This window comes from Neodiprion pinetum, chromosome 6, assembly GCF_021155775.2.
Source record: "Neodiprion pinetum isolate iyNeoPine1 chromosome 6, iyNeoPine1.2, whole genome shotgun sequence".
Classification (NCBI taxonomy): Eukaryota; Metazoa; Arthropoda; class Insecta; order Hymenoptera; family Diprionidae; genus Neodiprion; species Neodiprion pinetum.
The window spans coordinates 23,006,493-23,019,076 of NC_060237.1; the positions used below are offsets into that span (position 1 = coordinate 23,006,493).

A 12,584-nucleotide genomic window follows, 5' to 3' on the forward strand; every position below is an offset into this window, starting at 1 on the left:
TGAAAGAACGAGTGGATGAGATTGCTGACAAAAGACCAGGCACGTTGGCTTTCGTTTTATTTTATTTTATTTTCTTTCGTTTCTTCTATTCGCCCCCTCACTTTCTTTCTCATTTGCCGCCTTGTTACTCGCGAAATTTTCCAGCGATTTGAAATACCGATGGATTCAAGCACGCGTAAACTGATTTCTATTTTCTAATCAACAGAACCCGAGGAACGAATCACGCTACATTATTATGTCATGGCAGAATTTACCCAACGTTGAATGCACCTCGAAAGCTCGATCCGTTGATCGAAGAACAATCGAGCGCCGCGGCGCTGTCGAAAAGTTTTCTCTGGCATACAGGTGCTGAAATAAAACGTCCAAGCCGGAAACAGTTTTCGAGAGAGTCCGGGCGAAACTGCAACCTGCCATCCGCGACGTATAAACACGTCCAGATACGTAACAACAGTAATCAGGTTAGTCGATGCCATGGTAGAAAAGCACAACACGGGGTTTCCTCTCGACATACTCGGCTGCCACACCGAGCATGGCTGGCGGCGGGAATCGGGAGGAAGAGTATGCCTTTGTGCCGACTTCCGTTTCCGCATGGCACTGCTAGACGGGGAGCAAAATAGGAGCAAACGGGCTGCGAAATAAAGCCAGTATGTCCGCAGCTGCACGCTATTTTATTCACATTCAATCACGCCTGCCTGCCTGCCTGCCTTACTGGCCCGTCAGGCGAGTAAAGCAGCAACAAAATTCACCCCCTCCACTGCATGGTCACCGAGTTAAAAGGATCCTAATGTTCTAAAATCCACGGCACCTTAGCGAACGGAAAATGCCACTCTCAAACCTTTCTTCTCGAAGACATGGCGGACAGACGTTCCGAGCTTTGATTCGTTTGCAGACAAGGTCGCGAAATATCAGGCATTTATTTATTACAGCGAAGAGCAGCGTTGCGCAGGAATTTTCTCAGATATTTCACGGAGCTTTTCAGTGCCTGGATGACATTCTCGAATCGCGAATATCATGCTTTTCTAAACGGCGAGGCAGATATGAGATCGATTTTCGTTCTCGCGGTTCGCCGTGATTTATAAAGAATAGATTGCGGCTGACTCAAAATATTCATCGAAACGGAGGAAAAAGTTACTTCTCTTAAGGGGAGTATGAAATATAGCATTCTGTCCAAACATGGCGGTTCAAGCTCCGAATGCGGCATATTTTTATTATAATCCTGCAAGTTTGTCGCGACTCCTCGGAATAAGATAAACCTCTTCGCGTTACCGGCAACGCGTGTCGTGCAACTCGGAAACACAATGATGCGGCAATCGCAATATCATTTCATTTCGCAGGAAAGTAACCGTGTATCGAAAATTCTACCAACGTGACGTCCTAAATCTTACTTCCACGTTTGTTGAGAGACGAGACTCGGTACGTCGCGGTTTTCGAGGTGTGAATTTTGCACGTTACAATCAGTATACGAAGCCGTCTTTCAGGGTTACACAAAATTACAGAACGTGTTCAAGTTACATAATATATCTGAACAGCGAGTCCCTGACGTGGCGTAGAATAATAACAGGTAAGTCAACCACTCAACGCGTAGACTTCCCACCCTCGTCGCGTCAAAGGGCTTGATGATTATCAGCTGGTAGTTGATTCTCCGTCTTTCACCCTGTTGTAAGCACTACAATGTCTTTAATCAAAATTTAATTGAAGAAACACACGACCCCGGTTCTGACTTAGTGTATTTAATACACGATGCACGCCTACACGTACGGATCGTCCTCCTTCTCCATCTCTGGCACTTCAGCCCTCTCTTCCACCCTCCAACGAATGGATGTTTGTATGTATGTATGTATGTACGTTCAGACGTACAGAAGTTACGTTTTATCGCTGTAGCTTAAGACCCGCAAGAGGCCGAGGCGAGAGTTAGGCGAAAACCTCTTGCTCCCGGATATAAACGTACAAACACGTCTTAAGAACTTAACCTAACGACCGAAGCAATTTGTACGGGAATCAGTGCAAGCTGGCTTCCTGACACGACTTTGCGTTGATATATGCGTAAATTTCTGATAAACGAGGACTGAAACGAAAGGGGAAAAAAAAGAAAATTCAACCCAGAGAAAAGGAATCGGAAAAATTTCCTACTAATGTAAAATCGATTCGGAAAATCAGATTGTAAGGAGGAAATTTCGGATCGTGATTCACGTGTATGGGAAGTAAGAGTCCCGTACGCTTTTCCGATCGAAATAAATTCAAAGGCGAAGTCGACAAGTCACCCTCAGGGTACGGCGATTGCTATCTTTCGAAGCGATAACACTATTTTTCAAATTTATTTATTATTTTTCATTGAAAAAGAAAAGAGATTTTTTCCCTCCTCGTGAAAACACATCCGCAGACCTTTTATCTCAAGCTATAATAAAAAATGAAATGTCTTTGCGCCATCGGTACTTCCAAGTTTGTTTGCCGCCAGTATAGCTTACGGTGAAGAATACTTCTTCATTCGTATGCATTGAGAGTCCATGATTTCCTGGCTACTACTATCATATCGAGCAATAAATCTTCGTCCGGTTATCGTAAATAACCCTGCATCGCATTACTCGGTAATTTCAAACTCAACTTCGGACAAATTTCAGAAATTGATTTCCAATCTCCGATGTCACCAGGTGCAATCTCCGCATAGCTCGCACCTTGCGTCAAAGGATCCACCAACGCCAAGTACGATTCTCTCAAACACGGCACCGTCCCTCCATCACAGGGTTTCGATTATGATCGATACGCGGTGCGAACGCTTAAGAGCGAGCCAATGATGGTAATGAAGAAAGTTTGTTCGATATCCTGATCGTGTTACGTCAGAACACCAATTATAAACCGAAAAACCCTCAAATGAGAAGAACACAGATGACAGAAATAATCGCGACACAACCCCGGTATAGCAACTCGTTATAGGTAGCCAAGATGACGAACCCAATCACAGCACCAAAATTGCCAATTAAACCCTCTGTCGAAATGGCTCGGACAAGGTTACGACTGCAGGCAGCTAATATCGCACGTTCGTTTCATTCGGAAGTTAATGAAGCGGCAAGCTTCCAGCCATTATGTCGGCTGTGTGAGCGACTTAATTCATTCATTCGTTCGTTCATATCTCTGTTAAACTAAACGTGTGTGCGTCACTTTTGCGAGAAAATACGTCGAAACATTCAATGCTTTCTTAGCTGAACTTCAGACTCGTGAAAGGACAGTGGAGAGACCAATAGTCAAGTCCTGAAGAGCAAAATAAGAAGACATCGACCGCATTGTGAGCTTTTGAAAGTCCGCGGAAAAGGAATTCGGTAGAAGTAAAAGGTTTTTCACTTCAAAGTTTAAAGAGCATCGTAAACAGTGCAGAGAGTGCTTACAGCGTGTACAAAATTATAGTTCCCGAAGTGCGGAAAAACCATTGTCGGTAACTTTTTTCTACTTTAAAATAGACAAACCACTCAAGTTTGAATAAAGTCATTAAAAACTTGTCGTCTGTGTCAGTTAATTACCTTCAACACCAGGTATATGATCAGGATCCTTCAGCCACCATCATCGATTATCCTCAAGGTGCGAGACACAGCCACAAAACCGTCGCTATGATCACAAGCACGCTGAACTAGCTTAGCCAGGGTTTCACTGTAATACTAGATAATCAAGATACCACGGTATGCACTTTGCGACAAGCCGAATTCCTTTTGGATAAAAGTATTTCGCAACGTGCTTCCATTACCGGTCCTAGTTGGAAACTGAACTTCGAGCAGCGGAGTATACAAAGATTGTGAGCGTGTGTTTGTATCTACGTACGTCCTTCAAGAACCAGTTTACTTATTGTTAGGTATAGCGTTCGCGGAAGCGAATACTAGTTAGTTCAGAAGTAAACTTATACACCGATATTCGTATATTCGAACTGGATTTTATTACCATAAAATGACAAAATGATTAGATACCAAATTCACACGCATCTCGAATATGGTATATTTATTTCAAATAAAGTCGAGTGATTTCCAGCCGGGTAATCGCTCTCAGTGTGACACTACCCGGAAACGACGGGTGATGCGAATAACTGGGTTATTACTTGGTCAGACTTTCCAGCGTATAATAGACAATTTATACCCCCGTGTATTCTATTGTAAATTCTCAAGTCCGAGGTTTAATCTGGCGAAGCTTAGCGATCCACCGCCACATTCATCCCCCAAAGTCCCGCAAAATCCGCCCATTCATTGCACAACCCGCCACCCTTTTCATCCCGCGTTACCTTCGCCCCTCGGCCGCACTAGCCTACCATTAGCCGATTGTGTTCGGAGGTGAGCAAGTGTTAGTTCGGATCTCCGAGCTCCTTGGATGTAAATTGTAACCAAATGCCGTAAAGTAGAAGGTTGTGTACCTACTCAGGTGAACGAGCAGATTCGTGACGTCTCGTATAATGTCAAGTATCCGGTGTTCGTTGTATATTTATACGAAAAGGGGAATTACGGGTAATTCTTGATGTTTGCGATCGCGTTCCTAACTTAAAAATATTATTATTCACCTTGTACCCTAATTACCGCGGCCCTCTTGAAAAGTCTAGCCTATACAAACGGCGAGGAATCGATAACGAGCTTTCATTCCGCGCAGTTAATATCGAATTACATCCAATACTCTCATCGAAACTACGAACACAGCGTTGAGAAAGAGACACACCGTAACGGGGTTTCAAATTAATTACCTCGGAATGATCAATGAAGACAGTTGGCTATTCAAAGAGCTGCAACTACAAGTGTATATGATCAACTTTCCCATTGTCGCGACGGTAATTTACAGATGTATCGAACGACGGAATAAAAGGATGAAAGAGAAATTGAGATGAAACTGATGAAAGATTTCGTCGCCTCAACGATTTTAAATAGGTATTAGCAGCACTTGTTTTTCGACAGGGTGGGAAGTTGAATGAAGAAATCAAGACCGTTGAATATCACGATGAAAGCCAAGAAATCACGCCCGTATTTCTCTGACATTTCAATCGAAAAGTAAAGAAAAAAATTTCAATAATTTACACTCGACCTCCTCCACAGAAGCGCGAAAACCGTTTCCTTGGAATGATCAGAAGTTTTCCCTTCAGAAGTTTTGAGAACAATAATTATCCGTATCGCGACTCGTACTGAATTCACCTGCAACTGTTTTAAAGTTCCTATTGGTGGAAAACCTTCGAATAGTCTTCTCGCCACTGGAAAAGGTCCTACGCACTTCCGTTCGAATTTTTCGGGATCACAGGAAAGCCAACTAAATTATTTACCGAGTCCCTTGAGAGATCTGACAGTGGCAACCTATACTTTTGTACCTTCTACTTCTAATTGTACCTATAACTTCTCTTCCAATTCTTCTACATCTTCTTCTTCTAAGAAATGGTTTTGTAAAAAAACAGATGGTTAATTCGTTTAGTTGAAAAATCTCTTCGCCTCGTTTGCGAGGGGATTTCAAAACGCGGTACAATAGTTCTTAAATTCTTCTGAAGCAGCCGGTGATGACAGCGTCTTTTCTGAGATATCGTAGCGAAGGAACAAAATCGCGATACCATCTGAGAGTGGTAAAAGAAAACGCGATGGTTGACGTACGACTCCTTTGAAACCTTCGTCGGTTTTTCGGAAAAGCTCACACTCCTGTATAATTGTTCATACCGGCATAAGAAGAGCAATGTTTTCATACCTACTTGAATAACGGTAATTAAAACGATAAAAGAGGATTTTCATCTCTGCGCAGCACAGCACCGGTTCAAATGTCTGCCAGCATGACGGTAAAGAGTATGAAATATTTTCACTTTGTCCAGGATATCGGGTGGAAAATTCGGAACGGTATTTCGAGCAGACACAAAAAGTATATTAATTTTTTACCTCCAGCGCTGAAGTGACGAGGCCGGCGGACAGAGGATAAGATAGAAGAGAGTTGGGAGGAGAGGGGGGGGGGGGGGGGGGGGGCGACAGCCCATGAACAAGAGCCGAAGGTGCAGGGACGGGGATCCAGTTCTTTTCATCCATCCATCCGGCGAGACGGTCATCTCTTTTGTCCGACGTTAAATATTACGTATTCTTTGCTAATAGCCGAGAGTGAGAGAAACTGAATGGGGGAAATGGTACGGAATGTTGGCTGTGCTCTCTCTGCTTTTCCTCCGAATAAAACCTGACTTTGCCCGCCATTCCGGCCCGTCCAACGTTGCAGACAGCAACGAAAGAATTGTCCTTAAGAGAAAATGGTGGGAAAAAACAGCGTTATCGAAATTCTTCGCTCTGATAAGATTACCGAAGTGTCCTGAACTTCCGCATCTAACGCTGCGTCGAATAACCCAGTCAAGTTTGTTTTCACTACAGTCAATGAGGTTTCACCGTGAAACGATACAATCTGGAATACGACGCTCAAGCACAATATCGAAATGAGTGCAGATGAGCTTTAGAAAAAAAAATTGTGGGGGTAACACGAAGCTATAAGACTTTGACAATGTAATGTATGATTTTTGAGATCCCTTCAAGCAAAGTTGCGTCAGAACTTTCAGCAAAGGGCCTACCGTCAGAGTTTTTCCCTTGGGATGGACAATTGGGTTTTCCATCCTTCTCGCTAACTCCATTGAGAATTGAATAACGCCAGGCACCGCGCGTTACATAGATCGAAACGTCAGTCAGTCAAACTTGTCACTTATTGAGTCAATTATACGGAGGTAACAAATCGACGTGGGAATTCTTGGGGAATATTTGAAATGCTTTTAGAGTGACAGTTGAAACAAGTCGTTCGTTATTCGAGATCCTCGCTCTATGATTTGATATCGAAAAGTGGAGGTAGGTATGCGAGATGTAAGTGAGCGCAGCTGAACGTCTCGAACGACGTATCCTCGTCACTGGGGTAACAGTCACAATTTTTCTAACCATAGTGCAGAAGGGCTTAGATTGATTTAGCGAGGTTGACGAGTCTCGCATTAATAACGGAGTGGCAGTCTAGCATTAGATAAGATATTCGCTATTTCCAAGTTGCGGAAGGCTTCGGGGCCTCTGGGACGTCACGTAGATCCAGGACGCGGATCAAGTTATTAGTTCGTAATCCTATACGTGATAATGAAACTCCTAAGACTCCCCCTCGAACGCTGCAGACACCGTTTAAAGCCAAATTTCACTAGGCAGAAAGTAAACTGCGTACTCCAAAGGCGTGTATTGTACACAATTAAGTGTATTACAGGTAATTATAATCAAAGATGAAAATCCGGTAAGCCCAAGTGCCTACCTCGGAACAAACTGAATTTCCATTCCGCCCTCGCCGTCGAGAAAATGACGTGGCGCATCTACATCGCCGGGTTTCTTGCCCCTAAGCATTTTGAAAAGTGGCCGCTACTTTTTCCTTCCCCTTTTTGTTCCACCGTACTCGGCGTCGGAGTGCCGCGAACCTCTTGTGCCAGGGTAAGTAATATATGCCTCATGGAGCAAAGAATAAAGTTGGCGAAGGTGGATGCCTGTATTTGTCATACACAAAGTAGCCAGAGAAGGTGGTTGCGATATTACGCTGAACTAATGGACGAGGAGGTGCCATCGTTCGACTGAAACGACACGGTGAGAGGGAAGCTGAGAATGCCTTCCTTCCTTGCCAGGAACATCAACCGCGCATGTATAATATACATCTGATGAAATCGCGAAAGCTGCAGCTATCAGATACCATCTTCTGTCGCGATTTGAAAGATGATGTTTTTTTTCTTTCAAAGTAAAATAAGGGAAATAAATACGGAAAAGCTTATCACCCGTGCAGTGTAATCTCCGAATGCACTCAAAATAAACAAACTGCCATACTTGGAAAATAATATTCCAACAATTCTCAGTGCAACGTATATTATCCATGTACATGATGCAGTTGAGTTCACAAGTTACAGTGACACTGATGTGAGCGGTGGAGTAGACTGCCATAAAGCGATGAACTTCAGAGAGAGATGAGTTAGGTGCTTGCGAGTCCCAACGGCGGTGCGGGCAGTGGAAATATAGCCCAGCGGAATGTAATATGTATGAAAGCTTCGACAAAATATATAAAAGCTGAACATGACTCAATACCGTGTCGATAATACGACCTGCACGTTCATTTGGTGCTAACGTTAGAGAGTGCTGAAAGTATCGAACGCGCGTAATCGCGGTATCGTGTGGTGAAATTTTTACGTCTCAAGATTATTTCTCCAGGCCATTCACCTCACAGGTGTTGGTCCAATAAACGGATCAAAGATTAAGTTTAGTTAGGAGTAGAATGGGTCTAAAATCCTATAGGATTCGCGGTCGACAGGAAAAGTTTGAGAATTTAGGGAGCGAAAAGAACTCGGCCCTCTTCGTGCACATATATATTAAATGTTTTATCAGGAGAAAATTTTTTGACGGGTGCCGGATTATTTTCCAAGAACATTTTTCCTACAGGGGTTACCGAGTTTGACGAGTAAATGGAATTCGTGAATGGCATGGATTATAAAAAAAAAAAAACCACGTTATCACCAATTGACAGGGAGTCTCTTTTGCAGGCCTCATAATCCGCCGTTTAAACATATTAATTCTGGTGGAATAGAAAACGTGGAAACTCGCATCCGCAATCCTGGATCAATGCCAAGGCTTTGCGAGCAGTTATTAAAATCAAATAGTTTTACTTGATTTCTCCACACGTTCCTTTCCCTACTAGAAAATGATTAAATCCCGTAATTCTTTGCCGACGAACTTTAATATAAAGGGCGATTTTTCGATGAAGCTGTGATTGAAAGTTCCATTTCAATATTATTCTAGAATCAACAGATCCCTCTGTACGATACCAAGCGTGAATTCTTACAGGGATTAAGATTTCTATTACGGAGTATAATTAAATCTAAGGGTGAAATATTCAGCAAATACGTACGCGCCCTCGGTATACTGCGAGAGTATAAGGCAAATACTCAAAGTTTTGCTTTGAAGGTACTTGTACCTCCTGCGAAATTACGTTAACCAACAGATTAGTGGACTTGACTCTAGCAAGTTAAAGCTTCTTGTAAAAAATTACTCACGGTTTTGGTCGAGATGGGGGTGGCGCCCAATGGCCTACAGTTCTAAGGGAGACTGAACTCAACTGTATCGTAGGAACTAGGGAACAAAACGCCACGTGTCATTGGCATCGTGTTCTATAAAACTGTGAGCCATATGTACCCTCTCGTTGATACGAGCCTTGGTGCAAGATCTAGCACGATAGGTGTATGCGTACGGTCTTCATCTGGTACAACTTCATTACATCCTTGAAATATGATTATACGATAGACATGATTTACGGGTGATTATCAGTTCAGCCGGAAAGAGAAATACGGCGGAATAATTTGTATTATAAATAAAAGGATATTATGTGTGGGAGGGATTACGAAAATAAACAATCAACGGAATTTCCGATGTTCACTAGAATCGGCGCGCAACGATGCTAATTAAACCAGACTCGGTTAGCCACTCGCATCATTCAGGTAACCACAGTAACCCGTTACTACTTGGAATTGAAACATCAGAATTTCATTAAATTCAATCCGATGGAACAAGGCCTTTGAAACATTGTAGCACGTGGACGATTCGAATAAACCTTACAACCGGTCACCTACGGTCAGTAATAATAATAACAGTAATTACTACCGAGCCTGACATACCCCTTCGGATATGTCCCCATGAGCGATCAGCTTGTGCGAAGTGGGGGAGGGATGGGTCGGTGACCATCGTTATGCGTACAATATTGTCGGAACAGCTGAATAGTTGGTCAGATAATTTCCCAGAGTAATGTATAACATTGTATATCCTACAGCTGCCATAATGCAACATCAGTTCAACGGTATTCCGCCTGAGCTGCTAACACAAATATAATATGACAGATTGTGAGGTTAAATGGTGTACCTCTGGCAGCTTTGTAGGCAGCCGTTCGACCGAAATTCACGTATCGCACAACTTGCCGACGCTTGTCCCTTCTCAGGTTCCACATGACCGCCTGAATTTCAGGATTGCTAGTTTCTGGAAAGATCAAGTATCAGCTTGCTTCGTCCACACTACCCAAGCTTCTGACTAGCTAACAGAACGATTCTAAGATTTTATCGTCCACTTTTGCAGTCGCTGCTGGATCCTGTAGAAATACTAACGAGATTCGAAAGACATCGTATGATCGAAATTCAGTCTCTTTGCGGTGTACAACGTTTCCCGTGTAAGACGTTTTTCTTTCAATTCGGTTAGATTCACCAAAGAACATCTTTTACTCGAAGTAGGAATCGAGTAATTTTCGCCAAACCACAGATTTTTACAGGGGTTGCTTGAGCGTGAGTTCGACAGCAGCGATGCGGTGACTCTAGAGAGGATCTTAACTTCAATTCGTGTACGTTGTCTGGTTACTCCAACTTTAAAGTGATGAGAATGTGCAAATGCAATAACGAGAATTACCGGTGATTACCAAAAACATAGCATATAATCACAAGGGGTAGACGTTCGGTGTTATCACCGTGTTCCGGCGAACCTCAACACATCTGCAGACCCCGACGATGAAAACAAATACAAAAAAAAATTAACTGAATCTGATTATCAAGCACGTAAAATATATTACGGAGAGCCGTGAAGAAAAAAAAAAAATAGACAAACACGGGAAGTCGATCGTACGGAAAACAATGAGAAAACAACTGTTTCACCTCGAACTGAAAATGTCGTGGTAAAAGCTTGGTAAAAAAATACCGGAAGACCCGGGCGACACATGGCAGATGCGGTCGAATCGACAATCGATATTCGGTCTGCAATGTGCGGGAAAAAAATCTTCCGCAATATACGGCTGGGAATTCCATGACCAAAACGTGACGGAAGAATAGATTTTTTTTTTTTACCAAATTCGGCAAAGATGCATGTACATCAGATGTTTCAGAGGGTTCGTTTTGCACTCACCAGATGTTGTTCGCTTCGCTGAATCTCTGTCATACAAACTAAATAAACGTTTCCACCACCGCCTTTCAAACCGACATGTCACAACGTTGACTTTGGTTTACAAACATGTAAAGAGAAATGAAGAAAACATAATTACATCAAACCCAAGCCTATGTATGTACATCCGAGAATATCGCGCACGGCGGTTGGTACGTTTACACGTTATACTCGAAAGGTACATAAGCAGCTCAAGGGGTTCTCTCAACTACATTTCCCCGTGATGCAGTCGAATTTAACTATGCACACGACGCGACGTACAGTTATGCAATTTGTGAAATTATTGGAGCTCCACGATGGAACTTCGATGCTTTTCATCTATAATATAACTGGTTCGTGTTCTGCAGATTATAACTCGTCGAAGCTTTTCTAGAATTCACCGAATCCGATTCCCGGGGAGTTGTGAGGTTGTGATAAAATCACATACCTTCACGCGTAAATTTTTCCTCATTTACCGTATTTCCATCGTCAACTAGTCAAATAAATATGCTGGGCGGTGAAAATTTGGTCGTGGCACTTCAAGATTAAAGGTAGAAGCCTCTCCATGATCATGCGGACTATTCGCGGAGGAAGAGGAAAAATGTGTTATTTTTATATACCTGCTGACGAGAATAAGAGCGGGATACTTCAGATCCGCGCGTGTCCTGAGATCGTCAAGTGCTAAGTATGTTATACACTCGTCCAATGGTATTTCATTTTTGTATATTTTTCCTACGTGTTATTCTTTCCCTTTTTCATTTTATTTCGTTCCTCCCTTTCTGTTTCTTCGTACCAGGTCCCGCGACACGCACGTAATTCCGTCCTCGGGTTTTTTTTCTTTTTTTTTTTATTTCTTTCGTGCAATTCAATTTTACCGACAACACATACATACACCTGCCCACTTCGCTGTCTGATAATAACTGAATTTTTTTTTTTTTTTTTTATTTTTGTCTTTTGCCAACGAAACATCTATCCAGGCTTCCACCGAGCTCAATTCACCATGTCAAACTTGTAACGTCACGTTCGAAGATGAAAAGAATTATGTTCAGCAAGGAAAGCTCACTAAATTAGATTGTGTCAATTTAAAATTTGAACTGGATTACAATTAGGTTGCAAAATAGATGAGTCGACGATCCCGCTATGACATTTTTAAATACTATCAATTCGAGTGACGCTTTTGAACGAAAGATTTACCTGCAACAAATGCGAATTCTTTTTTGCTCACTTTATTAACGTAAAACAATTGTCAAATTAAATCACTTCCTCGGAAAAAACAGGTTCATGCCACGTTCACCCTCCTTCGAACGGCGTTATTATTTTCATTGAATCGGACAAGGAATTACTCGGTTTGAAAAGAATAATTTAGTAAAACTCGAGGAATATCTTTCTTTCGAATAAATCTTTCCTCTGGGGTTTACATACCGAACTTTTTAACCAAATGTAACGTGACAAAACAAACAGAGTAATACAGTAAACTCTGCACCCCCGGAACGACGTAATTTACAACTTCACTGTCTGCTCTTACTCGCGTTCCAACTCAGGACTCTGTCCACAACGATGCTCTTTACCCAACGACTACGAGACAGTATTACCAGTGAGACTATGAGACCAGTGCATGTATATCTACGAGGTTTCTTTGCATTCGGATTTGCCGTCAATCCCATCGCA

The 12,584-nt window shown here is 42.5% G+C and overlaps 1 protein-coding gene across 3 annotated transcripts in view; it reads left to right on the forward strand.

The window, feature by feature from the left end:
* Window positions 1-12,584, forward strand: part of LOC124222403 (arrestin domain-containing protein 17) — a 122,769-nt gene that overhangs the window by 79,904 nt on the left and 30,281 nt on the right. The window lies entirely within an intron of this gene.